Consider the following 16,675-nt stretch of genomic DNA (forward strand, 5'->3'; position numbering starts at 1 on the left):
TGGAAACCAAGCCTTATGAAGGACGGTTGAAAGACTGGGCATGCTTAGTTTGGAAAAGAAAAGAATGAGAGGAGATATGAGAGCCATCTTCAAATATCTGAACGGCTGCCACATGGAAGATGGAGCAAGCTTGTTTTCTCCTGCTCTGGAGGGTAGGACTCAAACCCATGGTTTCAAGTTACAAGAAAGGAGATTCAGACTAAACATCAAGAATAACTTTCTGACAGTAAGAGCTGTTCAACTGTCTCCTTCAGGAGGTTGTGGGCTCTCCATCCTGGGTTGGGTGGCCATCTTTCATAGATGCTTAGCTGAGATTCCTGCATTGCAGAGATGAAGTGAAGGACATGAGGCAGGAGTTGGTAATGTGGGTGAGCTGGGCACAAGCAAGCTGCCAGCTAGCTCTGTAGAGGCTCCTTTTATTGCCACAATATAAAAACCCAGGCAGATACATTTTGGGCTGTGATCTTTACACATCTTCCAGTCCCGAGATCGTGGGGTGGTACAAAGTTATTTTGGCACCTGTTTCCACTGCGTCATTTTCCCCTTGCACAATGTATGACGAAGGAGACAAAGGTCACAGACAGAGCATGGCAGACTACTAAGACCGCTAGAGGTTAAACAGAGGGCAAGATGTTCAGACAGCTGTGGCTTTATCTGTGAGAGGGAGTGTGCTCCGCACCCCAAGGTCATGTGTGCAGACAGCTAAGGCTGCCCCTGGGCGGGAGTGTGCTCCACAACCCAGCGATCATTCCCACACAGGGGTTGGACTAAATGAGCCTTGGTGTCCCTTCCAACTCTACAGTTCTGTTTTATGATCTATGGCCCTAAGTGTGACATGTGAACCAGGACACTGACTTAAACGGGGACTGTAAACATGTGGTTAAATGCCTCCCACTGACATCCACCGAATATAGAAGTGCGTCACAAACCTTGGCAGGGTTGTGTCCTGTCTTTGGATTTTAAGAGAACATTTCTGTGTTCTGTTTGAACTATTTCTTACATGCCTAGCAAGACACCACACAGCTTGCTGGTGCTTAGGCTAATGACTGAAACCTAAATATGGATGATGCTCTAACTCTACTGCCTTGCAAGAAATGAATTTTCAGTATATATTCCCAGCTCCACAGCAGATGTTCAGTAAGCCTGGTTGATGAACTGCATTATGCTTTAAAATGCAGTGTATCAGATTAGCACTCAGTCCCATAGATGTGCATAGCTGCAATGATACAAAGAATGGTGTGTTCCAATATAGCTGCAGGGGTGTCATATGTGATATGAGTGGCGCAAATCTGTCAGGCTTTGCTGCCTATCCACTGAAATCCCATTTTAACGGCTTTACTGCAAATATATCGGGTGTTGGGCCATCTTGGTTATTTTATTTATTTATGACATTTGTACACTGGCTGATGACAGAAAGTCTCTTGGGCAGCTTAAAATAAGTACATATAAAAACACTCCAAGTACAAAAAGCCCCATAGAAAGCATATATAGCACAAGTATTACAATAAAACCAAACCGTTCTCAACCCCAAAAGTAAAAATGGAGATGCCCAAGCTGCACAAGTTCTTTAAAATGTCTAGGTGAACAGAAAGCTTTTCACTTGACATCAAAAACCTTCCCAGAGATGCTTCCAGGCCCTACTTCCTGGAAAGGCTGCCCCACAGCCAGGGTGCCACTGCCAGCAGAAGCAACGACTTGTGTGGTTGCCCCACTTGGAGCAGCACTTTCAGAAAAGAACTTCATGTTCTGGTGGGTCCATGGGAGAAGGTGGCTGTCAGGGGTTCAGGGACAGAGGCACAGGTGAGGGAGGAGACAGAGAGCGAGGGGGAAGAATCCCAGGGCAGCGAGGAAGAGGATGACGATGACTTGAGGGATTCCGTGAGTCTTTCAAGTGAATCGGAGGATTCCCAGAAGATGCTTCCAGGCCAAGGGGAGTCACAGGGGGGACTCGTCAGGAGCAGGGGACCAGCGGGGGAACCCAAAGTGGGAGCTGGGAGTCGGGACCGGCTTCTCCGCCAGAGCGCAGTGAAGGGGGTGGAGATTCCAGAGTGACAGGAGAAGCAGGTCCGAAAGCAGAGAGGGAGGGGAGATCGGAACAAGACATCCTCCCGGAAGGGGAGGGGAGTAGTGCAGGGAGTAGTGTAACTGTCAAGAGGAAGGTTAGCGGTTGCGAACGCGCGCCAAGTTCAAATGTGGAGGCGCGCGGAAGAACAGGGAGCCCGGAGGAGGAGCCAGGTCCCAAAGCACGCAGGAGGGGGGAAGAGCTGTCTGGGGATTCCGCGTCAGGGGAATCCAGGAGGGGCGAAACCCCAGGGGGCAGGAAGACCCTGCGGAAAAGGAAGGAAAGGAAGAGGTGGAGCAGCACAGCTCTCTTAAACTGGTGCAGAGGAGGGACTGACTCAGAGGGGACTTCAGCGGTCTAAGCGTAACAGACGTGGGGCTGCGCGCCTCGGCTGTGGAGCGTACAATGAACTTCAATAAACATATTTGTATATAAACTGGACTTGGCGTTGGTCTCTTGTGAGCTGGGACCTGAGGCAGCCCTGACAGTGGCCTTTCAGGTAGGTGGTCTTTTAGCATTTGAAATAGGGCCTATAAATGGACTGGGAGCCAGTGCAGCCGGCAGGCATAAAATAGAATAAATAAAATGAATCCATCACCTCCAGCAACAGATGCCACAGGGCAGTGATGGAAGCCTTCTGGTTTTTCTTCCTAAGCTCTGAGGCATCTCTCTCAGCTGGAAGACAAAGATGTATATACATATAGACGGTCCTTCTCTTCCCCAGTGCTGATGCCTCCCCTGATGCTGCTTTCAAAAGTGAAAACAGAAGCTGTGCTACTGGGGATGGGGGGCGGTAATCTCTTGCAAGTGTCATGAGGGCTGCACTGCAAGGCCTGTCCCTGGAAGGAAGTACCAGAGACCAAGAACGAGGGGAGTGTTGAGATGCTAGAGGTGTCTCCTTCTCATTTCAGGCTAAGTGTGAAGGACGGCTGGATGTGCCTCTTCCATCCAAGGAGCAGCCACACTACTGGTGCTCTCACCCGTCACTGGACCCCAAGGCAAGTCTTTGCACCAGGGGCGGGGAAGAAGGGCTTGAGAGGAGGGCGCAGGAAGGGGTTGATCAGGTTGTTTGAGCCTCCTCAAACAGACCCATCAAACTTCAAACTTTCCGCTCAGGGAGTTTAGATAGTGGAGGACACTTCTTGGTTCATTTTCAGGCCAGTTGGCTCATTCTTTACCCGAATGCATCCCAATGTAGCCCTTATTGATGTGGTGTTTGCATAACAAGTAAGCAATGACCAACTCCTTGGGAGATGCATTGTTTGCCATATTATGTAAACACACCTTCAGGAAGGACTACGTAAGTTGATTTTTTAAATACTAATTGCAAATCTGTGTGTCATGAGGGCTCCAAAGCATTGGTTTATGCTGTGCCTGATTCATTGGTCAGGCCATTTCTCATACCAATAAGCTTCTTCTAGGCAAAGGCTAGGGACGTGGGTGGCACTGTGGTCTAAACCACAGAGCCTAGGGCTTGCCGATCAGAAGGTTGGCGGTTCGAATCCCCGCGACGGGGTGAGCTCCCGTTGCTCAGTCCCTGCTCCTGCCAACCTAGCAGTTCGAAAGCACGTCAAAGTGCAAGTAGATAAATAGGTACCGCTCTGGTGGGAAGGTAAACGGCATTTCCGTACGCTGCTCTGGTTCGCCAGAAGCGGCTTAGTCATGCTGGCCACATGACCCGGAAGCTGTACGCCGGCTCCCTTGGCCAATAAAGCGAGATGAGCACCGCAACCCCAGAGTCGTCCACGACTGGACCTAATGGTCAGGGGTCCCTTTACCTTTAGGCAAAGGCTATTCTAGGGGTGGGGAACAGGATCTTGCTGATGGGACAGATCCTGAACTTCCCCACACCTTGTGAGTCAGTATGACAGGTTAGGCAGATGGTGTGCCTCACCTGTCAATCACCTGGCATCATCATGACAGCAGCTGAGCCAGCTTCAAAGGAAAGAATTGGAAGTGGGGCTGCCAAGAGGTAGTATGGCAGGGCTGCTATATTCTGAAGAGCAAAAAAGCGGACACATTTGCTGACTTCTACTTCTAACTACAGATCACTATGACGACTCTCATTCTAAATACTATATGTAGGCTACAGGAGCTGTGATATATTGCTACTAGCAGTGTTAGTAACTTTCAACAAAATAATAATAATAATAATACAAACAATTGAATTGGCTTTAATCGAATAAGTAACTAATTGTAAAAGTAAATGTGCTCTAATTACAAAAAAATAGAACATGTATTTCAATACATTGGTAGGCTATATGAATATCAGGGGCTGGGCAGAGGAGTAGGAGTGGTGGAGACCGCCTCCCCATCCTGACCCTTCCAGGAAGGAGGAAGAGGAAGACAGTATAGATTTACAACAGCGGTTTGTGGGAAGCCATGAGCCGGAGCAGCAACTGGCTGACGCGTTGTCACTAGAAAGCATTCCAGACCCTCCATCTCCCAGAACCGGGCGAGCCTTAAAAGTTGGAGAGCAAAGAGCTCAAAGACAGAGAGCACTTAGCGGCACCCGTAGAGGAGAGGATGATGGTGACGAATGAGGAAGTGGGAGAGAAGGGGGTGGAGATTCACTCGGGACAATGCCATTATCCAAGAGGCTGGGTTCTATAGCCTCTCTCTGTAAAGATTGAAATAAAAAAGCACTGTAAGAAACTTTGCCTTGTTTTTATAATTTCCTGGGCAATCAGCAGCATCCTGACAACGAAACTCCTGTATTGGTACAAATGTAAATGAATACCTCATGGTCACGGCAGGAATGCCTTTGAGGCTGGTGGAGCAAAGAGACTCAGTCAGTTGCCCTCACCTGTTTCGAGGGTTTCCGCAGGCAGAGATTCCACTGGTTCTGCCTGCTAGCCCTTTGGCTTTCCTGCCAGCGGTAGAGTTTCCCCCCCTCACTGGCAGAAGCCAGAAGGGCAATGCCCCACTCAAACCACCTCTCATATGGCAGGTTGGAAGCTTGGATTTCTCAGTTAGCTCCCATGTGCTGTGTTCAAAATAGATGGGAACGAAGTATCCATTTACTTTCATACTTCTCTAGAAAAGGGGTGAAGGTGAGTCTTCACTAGGAATATGGAACCTGTGACTCTCCTGATGTTGTTGAACAACAACTACCACCATTCCTGACTCTTGGTCTTGCTGATATCTGGAAGGCCACCAACTACTCATTCCTGAACTGCATACACTGTGCCCATGTACACCTTTAAAGGACATTCAAAGCACATTCATACTTTCAAATAATTCTGGGCACGGTAGTTTGTTAAGGAATGTTGGGAATTGCACTGCTGAGAGGCATAAACTACAATGTCCAGAATTCTCTGAGCGAAAGAATGTGCTTGTAAGGTATAGTGAATACATAGCCTGTGGCTTTTAAAATCACTATTACCTTTGAACAAGGCATCAGTCCTAACCAGGCTTTTTAATGCAAAAAAAGGAGAGGTGTCAAATATACTTAGCCAGCGGCAAATCAAGATTGCATATGCTACCAGGAAGACAACGATAAGAGTAGTTTGTAAGCCTCATTCAAACAAATAAGCTGCAATGTGGTGGGCAACAGAAATCAAAATCATGCTGAGGCTGTTTTGTGTGGCCAAGCAATGCAAATGATTCTACCACAGCACAAGCTTCCAAAGAAAACAGTCTGCTGTGCCATGATGTCCAATCCCAGTGGCCACACTCAAGCAGCTTGCCACATATGGACCTCAAGCAGTTTTGGATGTCAAGAGGCTGCTGCTTTATGCAACTCGAATCTTGAGATATATTTGCATGAATGTAGAACTTGTTGTTGTTTAATTGTTTAGTTGTGTCCGACTCTTCATGACCCCATGGACCAGAGCATGCCAGGCACTCCTGTCTTCTATTGACCACATCCAGCCAACCAAGGTTCATGGTTCTTACATTCCAGGTTCCTATGCAATATTTTTCTTTACAGCATTGGACTTTCCTTTCGCTTCCAGGCATATCTGCAACTGAGCATCCTTTCGGCTTTGGCCCAGCCGCTTCATCAGCTCTGGATCTACTTGTACTTGTCCTCCGCTCTTCCTCAGTAGCATGTTGGACGCCTTCTGACTTAAGGGGCTCATCTTCCAGCGTCATAACTTTTATACTGCCTTGCTGTGGCGAAGGGGCTTGAATAACTCAAAGAAGCTATGAGCTATGCCGGGCAGGGCCACCCAAGATGGACAGGTCATAGTGGAGAGTTTTGACCAAACGTGATCCACCTGGAGGAGGAACCGGCAAGCTACTCCAGTATCCCTGCCAAGAAATCTTCATGGACAAATGTAGAACTACCAAACCACAAAACTACATTAAGATGCACAAAAGCAAAGAGAGCCAGTGTGGTGTAGTGCAGTGTTTCCCAACCTTGGGCCTCCAGCTGTTTTTGAACTACAATTCCCATCATCCCTGACCACTGGTCTTGCTAGCTAGGGATGATGGGAGTTGTAGTCCAAAAACAGCTGGAGGCCCAAGGTTGGGAAACACTGGTGTAGTGGTTAAGAGCGGTAGTCTGCTAATCTGGGGAACCGGGTTCGCGTCTCCGCTCCTCCACTTGCAGCTGCTGGGTGACCTTGGGCCAGTCACACTTCCTTGAAGTCTCTCAGCCCCACTCACCTCACAGAGTGTTTGTTGTGGGGGAGGAAGGGAAAGGAGAATGTTAGCCGCTTTGAGACTCCTTAAAGGGAGTGAAAGGCGGGATATCAAATCCAAACTCTTCTTCTTCTTCTTCTTCTTCAAAGGCATATTTTTATCAAATTAAAACCAGCAAGCACACAAAAGAAAAGAAAAAAACAGGCATCCACCATGATGCCCTTAGGGTAGGACGTTGGGGCAGAAGTCCTGGTCAACAATCAGCAGAAGATGCAGCAGGCCTGCTCACCACACTTTCAAGTAATACACATTGCCATCCTAAAAGGCCACTGACTTCAGAGTCTATGATTGCATAACTACATCATTTGGGCATACAAAGATGTGCCAAAATATGGGTACTCAAATTACTGTAGAGAATAAAACTACGCTGAGCCACAATGTATTTTGCTAGCTACCCAATATAAATCAGCCCACCACAGTTTGGAAAGGCATGTGCCCGAAAGCACTGAAACAAAAGGCCAGACACACAAACACACACAAGGAGAAACATCTGCTAGAAAGATGCAGGAGAGAGAGAAAAGAGGAGAGACTCAATAAATGCAGAGACTCAATAGATAGACATTAGCAGAGAGGTATCTTAGGGGGTGCATTTGAGAGAGGATAAGGGAGAAAAGAGGGTCCCAAAGTGAATCAAGTTGGCAGGCAGGAGACACCAGATCCAATGGCGGCAGAGGGCAGGACGTAGGTAGGTAAGGGAGCATCTCAACCCAATGAGTGCTGCGGTGCTGTTGAATGACAGGAGGTGCGCCCAATAGAGGCATACCTTAGGTGGGAGCTAGGGTACCAAACAAAAAAAGTGGACATTTTGGCAAATTTAAAAAATCTGCCTGGACACACACTTTACCAAAAAGACAATGTATCCAGGAAAAACTAGACCTATGGAAACCCTATAGTATGAGGGATGCTGACGTCCTTTCGTGAGGAAGGCATGAGGGAAGACTTTGAGCTTTCGTTTAAAAAAATAAAAGCAAGTTGGTGTCCTATAAATAAAGTGACAAAGTGAAAGTTACAGGTAAACCTTAACTTTCTGAATGATTTCTGTGAGATAGTTATCCTAGCTGCTCCCAAATTTCAGCATTTTTAGACAGTGAGTGAAGCCAAAGCTGTGATTGATCAGCAGATTGTTTGGATGCCAGGAGACAGGAATCCTTCTCTCCACTTTCTTTCCAGCTTCTGTCTCCTTTTCCATTCCTTGGAAACACTGTACTTACATTCTGTGAGTTACTTTCTGCAAATTTTACTATACAGTAAGTGTGGGTTAAAGAATTCTCCTTCTTTTGAGCGTGTAACTGAGAGCTCAATCCACATACAATATTCCACCCCCCCCCCCTTGGCAGCCCAGGATGTAATGAAAGGGTGGAAAGAATCAGGTTTTCTTGGAAAGAACTTGAGGAGTGTTAATAGCATGTCACTTTTACAGCTTAGATATAGGGGGAAACTACATGGATGTTGGCATGCAATTCTGTTCGCTGATAGCTTATTGATTCACTCTTCATAGAAAACAAATAGGAGATGAATGAACAGGCCCACTTCCATCTTGTCTGCTAGACAGGAAACAGGCTATGTTGATCTACTTGACTTACACTAGTTGGAGCTGCTTTTATCCTGGGGAGAAAAGACATGTTGCAAGGTTTGGACAAAAATAATGCATAGCAAAACTTTATCACCCAGGAACTCGCTTCTAACTTTTATTAGCATGACTTACCACAACTCACCCTGGGTGGGAAATCTGCTTACCCTTTGCAAGTCTGTATAACTCCCATGGCATTCAGTGGCCTCAGTTGCCCATTTGCTATTGGGTGGTTGGACTGACATGTGGGGTGGACAACTCTCACAGTAATCCTGATTTCTTCCCCTTCCCCCTATTTTCCTCCAGTTAAGGGGACGCAGTCATTCTCACCAGCCAGAGAAAACCAAGACTCTTGGGCAGGGCTAGACAAAGAGGTTCAGGTTCTCAACATTTCAGAGAGAAATAATAGAAAATGATAGGAAACTATTATTAAAAATGTATAATCTGTTGCTAGAATCGGAAATGAAAGATGAAGAGGTTAAATCAGTTATGATTACATGGGCACAAGATGGAGGATTGGGAAAAACTATGGAGGACTGAGATAAAATTTACTGCAAGTGTGGCGATTAAAGAAAACTATGAAAATGATGTATAGATGGTATCTAACTCCAGTAAAATTAGCAAAAATGTACAAAAATAAAGAAAGTAAGTGTTGGAAATGTAAATTAGCAGAAGGGACATTTTTCCATATGTGGTGGGATTGCAAAATTGTTAAGAAATATTAGGAAATGATTTATAATGAAATGAAGATGATGTTTAAAATAACTTTTGTTAAGAAACCAGAAGCTTTTCTATCAGGTATAACAGGAGTGGACATACCAGGACCACAAAAAGACTGATTTAAGTATACAACTACAGCTGCATGAATACTTCTAGTACAGCAGTGGAAAGAAGAAGGTGTCCCAAAGAAGATTGGCAAGTTAAATTAATGTAATATGCTAAAATGGCAAAATTGACATTGAAACTAAGAAGAAGAGACGACGAGTTTAAAGAAGACTGCAAGGACTTTATTGCATATATACAGAAGCAATGTACACAGGTTAATACATTAGCAGGATTCTAGAAATATTTGTAAGGAAATATGAATGGACAATAAGTAATTTTAATGATTTTTTAAATTAAAATGGACATGAAGTATGATGATAAACAATGGAACCAGGGAAGGGACTGGGGGGAAGTCAACTTTTCCTTTTCCTTTTTCAATTTATTGCTTTTTTCTTTTTTCTATGTCCAATTATGAATATGTATTATTGGTGCTATTGTTGATGTTATTCTTTCTTTTCTTTTTTCTTTTTCTGTTTTATATTTGGAAAATGAAAAATGAAAAAAAGAAAAAGTTCCGGAACTTGCTGACCTTTTTTAGGGGAGCACCCACCCAAAGTTGTTGAGCCAGACAGCGCCTCTGCAGCACAGCCTCAAGCACCATGCCACCTGCCACCTCTGCCATGCAGCCCCAAGCGCCATGCAAGGGGACAGCACTACAGAACTGCTGGAACACAACAAAGAGGGGCTGGAACTCGGTGACAATGAGCACCAGCTGGAAAAAAGTCCTGCTCTTGAACCATCTTTCTGCTTCAGCATGTATTTTGCTAGGTTGTATAACCACCAAAACTCCTTGAAATCTTGTGCTTCAACTGTGCAATAAACATTATTTCATGATTAGTAGCTAAGAGCAGGCTACTGTGGCTCTCTTTAAATTTGCCTTTCTGTGACAATGAGGCAAATGTAGAAAATGCTTCGAATGGATGATGTAAAGGTAAAGGTACCCCTGCCCGTACGGGCCAGTCTTGACAGACTCTAGGGTTGTGCACCCATCTCACTCAAGAGGCCGGGAGCAAGTGCTGTCCGCAGACACTTCCGGGTCACGTGGCCAGCGTGACGAAGCTACTCTGGCGAGCCAGAGCTGCACACGGAAATGCCGTCTACCTTCCCGCTAGTAAGCGGTCCCTATTTATCTACTTGCACCCGGGGGTGCTTTCAAACTGCTAGGTTGGCAGGCGCTGGGACCGAGCAACGGGAGCGCACCCCGCCGCGGGGATTCGAACCGCCAACCATGCGATCGGCAAGTCCTAGGTGCTGAGGTTTTACCCACAGTGCCACCCGCGTCCCAAAATGGATGATGTATGGGGCAATAAAACAGGTGGAGAGATCAATTGTTGGCAGGCAGAGTAACAGGCACCAGAGAGGGTTGCTGAATCTATCAGTTAAAAGCACACCAGTGCAAGTAGATAAATAGGTACTGCTTTGGCAGGAATGTAAACAGCGTTTCCATGTGCTCTGGTTTCTGTTGCACCAGAAGCGGTTTAGTCATGCTGGCCACATGACCCAGAAAGCTGTCTGTGGACAAATACAGCTCCCTCGGCCTGAAGTAAGATGAGCGCCACAACCCCACAGTCACCATTGACATCCAGGGGTCCTGTACCTTTACTTTTTACCTGTTGAGCCTAGAATGTGGCCTCATATTTCAATTGTTACATACTCACGGCTCTGAGGCTTTTTGATGGCTCTGGTTCTTTAACCATAGTTAAAGAGGAAATTTGCATTTACCCATAATGCTAAGTCATAGTTAGCATTAACCAAGATTTATAAACCAACTACAAACCTTGGTTAATCTGCATTCTTTAACTGTATAGGTAAGCTGCAGGACCAGGTTTGGACCATAAAAATTAACTCTGGTTAATGAAATTATGCATTATAAACCACAACTTAGCATAATATGTCTTCCTTCTCCATGTGGAAAGGAATGCCTCTTGTAATAGGGGAGCCAGTGCTGTAACTTTGTGCACATGAAATGTTAAAGAGGTTAAATAGGTCTGGCGTCTCTATACGTTTTTGAAAACAGAAATGCGCCAACAACAAGAGGACATCAGTGTCAGGCAAACATAGGTCCAACTATCATAAAGAATAATTTTTCTGGCACAGTGGAATCAAGAATAATTATTGTGCCGGCTTCCTCTTCATTGTGCTATAGAAGACTATATGATCAGCTATGATTGCAATGAGATATTCCGGATGAAACCACACGCTGAGTATTTGTGTTTTGAGAAGCACACAAGATATTTCTCGGCCTGTTTCCATGGGAGATGGAAGCTGCTTTGATGGAAGTGTTGACAGTGTTGTCTGCACCTCTTCACTGTCCTCTGTGGACTCATTCCATACTTTCTTTTGCAGAGATCCTGGCACATAGTCATCCTGGGGGGGGAATCGTTCAGGCATTAAGATACTTTAACATTATTTCCCCCTACCACTCATTCTCAGTGATCAAGCCAGCCAGACCCACAATAACGTGAAGCTGCTTTTTAAAGGGCGTCTATCCCACTAGCATCACCTTGCCAACAAAGGTCCGTATAGTTAAAGCTCTGGTTTTCCCAGTAGTGATGTACGGAAGTGAGAGCTGGACCATAAAGAAGGCTGATCGCCGAAGAATGGATGCTTTTGAATTATGGTGCTGGAGGAGACTCTTGAGAGTCCCATGGACTGCAAGAAGATCAAACCTCTCCATTCTTAAGGAAATCAGCCATGAGTGCCCACTGGAAGGACAGATCGTGAAGCTGAGGCTCCAAAACTTTGGCCACCTCATGAGAAGAGAAGACTCCCTGGAAAAGACCCTGATGTTGAGAAAGATTGAGGGCACATGGAGAAGGGGACGGCAGAGGACGAGATGGTTGGATAGTGTTCTTGAAGCTACTAATATGAGTTTGACCAAACTGTGGGAGGCAGTGGAAGACAGGAGTGCCTGGCGTGCTCTGGTCCAGGGGGTCACAAAGAGTCGGACACGACTAAACGACTAAACAACTATCCTACGAGTGTCTATTTTGAATGACAGCAGCACCCCAAAGTCTCAGGCGATGAGAAGCTACTTAAGAATCTTTTTGGCCTGAGTTATTGGGAAGTGAATCCAGGAGCTTCGGTCCGCATGGCGTTTGCTCAGTCTGTGACCCTCTTGGTTAGAATCCTAAACTGTCCCCAGAACAGCCTGCCCCCTTCAGCCCCCCTTGAAGGATATCGTAGACAAGGCTTCACAGAAGTCTTACTATAATTAACTGAAATTTTTTCAAAGGTCTCCAGAGAGCATGTTGTTAGCCCCTGCTAATAAACTAAATTGCCATAAAGAACTGTAAAATTGCATCAACTTAGTTAAATGACCACCAACTGTGAAAGAATAAGGATGTTCTGTACTGGAACATTGTCCTGTCTTGGTTTTACAGTCATTTATGATTATTCTTAAATTACTGGCCTGCTGTTTTCCAATAAATTTTATGATTCTCTCCTTTCTTCAGTTGAGTTTTAGAAAACATAAATTAGTGGTTCTTATAACTGTTATCTGTTAAATGCGGTTTGCATATAAAAAACAATGGTTCTCTTCCAAATGAATTAAAGTCTTGATTGCTAGGACTGTGTGGGAGGCGCACCCTGTCGCGGGGATTCGAACCGCCGACCTTTCGATTGGCAAGCCCTAGGCGCTGAGGCTTTTACCCACAGTGCCACCCGTGTCCCCTTTGTCATTTATACTTCCTGTCAATTTCAGGGGGTGGTGTTACATATTCCTATTCCATTCTGTGTTTGAAGAGGGCTCTAAGATAGTGTGGTGGCTATTCTTGTAACTGAGACTATGAAAAGGAAACATGCAACATTTTTTCATCTATATGTGCAAACAAGCACTTAATTAAAAAACCACTCCTGCTCTTCTGATTCCTGAATTGGCTGGTTGTCACCTTTCTCCATTGGACTGATTGCTATCATTTGGACCCTTGGTTCCTTTCTCCCCCACCCCCTATGAGGGTCTCTTCTAGTTTTCCTAGTACTTGATTTTCCTTTTTTGTGTAATTCATGATATTTTGGATGTCATTGGTCTGTGGTTGTTGGGAAGCTCTGCCATGTTTGTTTTTTTAAAGCTTCTCTTCAGCCTTGACATCAGTAAACATTTCTGGGTAAACAGTTGGCATCCACCCCCCCCCCCCATACTCTGTGCCATTGCAGCAATCTTTCTAGGTGAACAGTCCTGCACACATTCATGCAGGTTCTTGCAAGGACCAATATGGCAGCTCTTCGCTAAGCATATAGAAGCAAGAACCACTGGGTCCCAAGCGCAAGAAGTGAGTTAGTTCCTCATTTACACCCCAGAGTCCCTGACAAATTGGATAGGAGACTTTTTAAAAAATAAATAAAAATGAAGGCTCATATTCTATAAATACAGGGTGAGTCCTTTGAAAGAGGCCCTGTGGATATAGAGTACACATGTTAAAAGATTCACCCTGTATTATAACAACTAAAATGATTACAATTTGTTTGTTAATGTTGTGACACGCTTCACCTTCAAGTCTAGTTTAAAAGAATAAATTTAGGCAAAAAGAAGAAACATATGGAAAGTGTTTTTCTTTCTTCACACTGATTCACTGACACATTTGGTATTTAGCAACATAGCACAGTATTGTGGAAGTTATTGCATAATATTGTGAAATGTTTGTAGATACAACATTGTGTAGCATCACTGAATACATGTGGCATCAAGCATCTTCTCTGAACGCCCAGTGTGAAGCACCAGGAGTTCTGATCCAAGTGCCTGTTTCTTGCCATGAGGATGACAGCTTGCCAGAAGAGGGACCTGTCTGTGTGCAGGCAGCACAAAGAGCCACTTCTTGTTCCTCGGCTGACACAAAACTCAATGGAGCAATACAGCACTGGGGGCATGTTTCACCTTTGCAATGGTGAAACTTGGGGTGGCAATCTCTTCAGTTGGTTTTTCAGGTACAGTTGCATTCCAGTATTTAAAAACACACGGTTTCAACTGAGGTGATATCATCATGCAGTTAAGTGCCCTTGTCAAGAGTTGTCTGAGTAAAGGTATGTGGGTAACAAAGGAAATCCTGTTGTGATGTCATGTCTCTCACATGGGGGTGCGAAATCCAGCATACATCTGGCCCTGAGGTTCAGGTGGCCAGGTCACTTCATGGCGGTGCTTTTTTTCAGTCGGAGCGCAGTTCTGACACCCCCTACACTTTTTAAAGACCTATGGCTCCACCTGACTCCTAGCCGTGATTAGTCAGGCTACAGGGTGGAGCCAATTCGTATTTCCTTTTCTTCAATCCATCTCCCATGTGGCAGTGGCAGGCTTTAAGCCTTCCAGCCAGGTGTTTGCGTGAGGGCCCTTCTGAGCTGCCCTAGCTCTTCCACCTGAATCTAAGAGAACAAGGAAGGCGAGGGTGCATTCACTTGACCCACACCAGAACCAGGGGTGACCCCCAAACCAGCTAGGGAGACAGCTTTCCTTCCATATCAGGACTGGTTCAGGACATTGTGCTGCCTAAGGTGAAGACAACCCATTCCATCCCACATGCAGAAGGCTTGGCCGTGGGACAGCGTCCTCCACCCCACCTGAGTGCAGTGAGCTAGTTTAAGGGAGGGGGTGGAGGGCAGGCCTTGAAGTGCCCACAAAGGGAAATGGCTAGTAGGCTCAGGGCTGCTGCCACTGCCTGCTTGCCTCACTCTGGCTAGTTATAGAATAGAATCATGAACTTGGAATCGACCCTGAGGGTCATCTAGTCCAACCCTCTGCAGTGCAGCAATCTCAACTGAAGCATCCCTGACAGATGGCAGTCCACACTCTGCTTAAAAAAAAACCTCTGAGGAAAAGAGCCCACCATCTTCTTAGGGAATCCGTTCCACTGTTGAAAGGTCTTCCTGATTTTAGTCAGAACAGGACTGGCCCAGTTACATATTGTGCTGAGGCAATCTCTCATCCAGACATCTTAGATGGCCAAATATGTCTAATTTCATAATAAAAGTGTCGTGACTTCACACCATTCTCTGGACAAATTGTTCTTGCATAAAAGGAGGGCAGTCTTTCCCCAAGTCAAGGCAACCTCTTGTCCAAAAGAAGTGGAATAGGGAAAATCTCCAAACTATACACTTCTGATAGCTCAGCTGGTAGAGCACGAGCCTTTTAATCTCAGCGCCAGGGGTTCAAGCCCCACTTTGGGCAAAGTCCTGCAGGGAGTTGGATGAGGGGTCCCTCGTGATCCCTTCAGTCTCTAGAATTCTACTATTCTACTACTATTTCACAGGACACATTAGTGATCTGCTGGGCTCAAATTACAAGTGGGCCAGAGGGATCCCAGCCCATTTACCTTTGAGGCAGCCTCCTTAATTAGTCAGAGACTATAGGGGACAAGATTTAGCCAAGATTAGGGGTGGTAGTCAATGTCAGTCCTACTCAGAATAGACCCTTTAAAGTTAATGGACATAACTTTGAAACTAATGAATTTAAGAGTTTATTCACCACAGGACTTTGTGGAACACCGCCCTATTTAGCTTAGGGCTCATCCAAATGTTTGTCCCAGTTGAATTTTTCAGTATTCAGTCAGATCATATGAAGAGCAAAAACTCATCTAAAGATGAGTCTGGCCAGTAGATGTTCAGGTAGGGTGAGGGTAGAAAGTTCAAGTTGGTAGGATGAGTAGCATTTGGTGAGGTGACTGGGTAGACTTTGCCCAAATATGTTAAAGGCAAGCTGCTGCACGCAGCAGATGGCTGCTATTCAGTTCGAAAACCTCTTGAGAATGAAGGTAAACTCCCTATACAATGCAATCCTGTAGCAATATTCCCAGTGCTGTTTTCAAATAGATTTTTAAACTGACTAGTGGCCAGCTGCTGAGGAGAGTGGCTTGGCTCTGTTTAATGTTAATAAAAATAGAAGGAAATGGGAAGGTCACTCACTCGCCTGTTAAATAAGCAGGTATTTTTTCCACCCAAAAGTTTTTTGGTTTTCATGGGAATGCCATGAAGATTGCAGAAATTCTCCCAAAATCTTCATTTGTGGACAAAGGTTCAGCAAGGAGGCAAGTGGGGTTGTGTATAGACTTTACTAAGTCCCATCTTGGCAACAGGTATCATTTTTGGGTCAAGTTGAATTTGGGCAGACACCAGTAAATGACATTCAGTAAGTAGTCTTACACAAGCCAGCCGTGCTTCATTGACTGGCATGAATGTTAAACTGCTTACCTGGAGAATGAGCAAACCGTAGGGTATCTTGATTTAAGGTATGTTCCCGTAGCTCTGCAAGTCAGCTCAATGCAAAAATATGCTAACTGCATTTTTCACCATCGTTGAGCAGGTAAAAGGGACACTGCCTCCCACAAGTGAGTGGCACAACTAACTTTAAGGTCAGATCACAGCAGACAGTTAACAGCACACAGAAGTACAATTCTGCCTCTGGGCACATCCATTTGAAATGAAAGAGAAGAGAGGTACATGGTGGCAGGCACAGTATAATTAATGAATCTGGAATGCTGCCATGCAGTCTACGTTAATGCCTCTCCCCTTGTAAAAAGGACAACCACTTTTTTTTAATTGCTCACTGAGAGCAAAAGTTTAGTTTCGTATTTTTGAACGAATGT

The sequence above is a fragment of the Podarcis muralis genome, chromosome 13 (genome assembly GCF_964188315.1).
Source record: "Podarcis muralis chromosome 13, rPodMur119.hap1.1, whole genome shotgun sequence".
NCBI lineage: Eukaryota > Metazoa > Chordata > Lepidosauria > Squamata > Lacertidae > Podarcis > Podarcis muralis.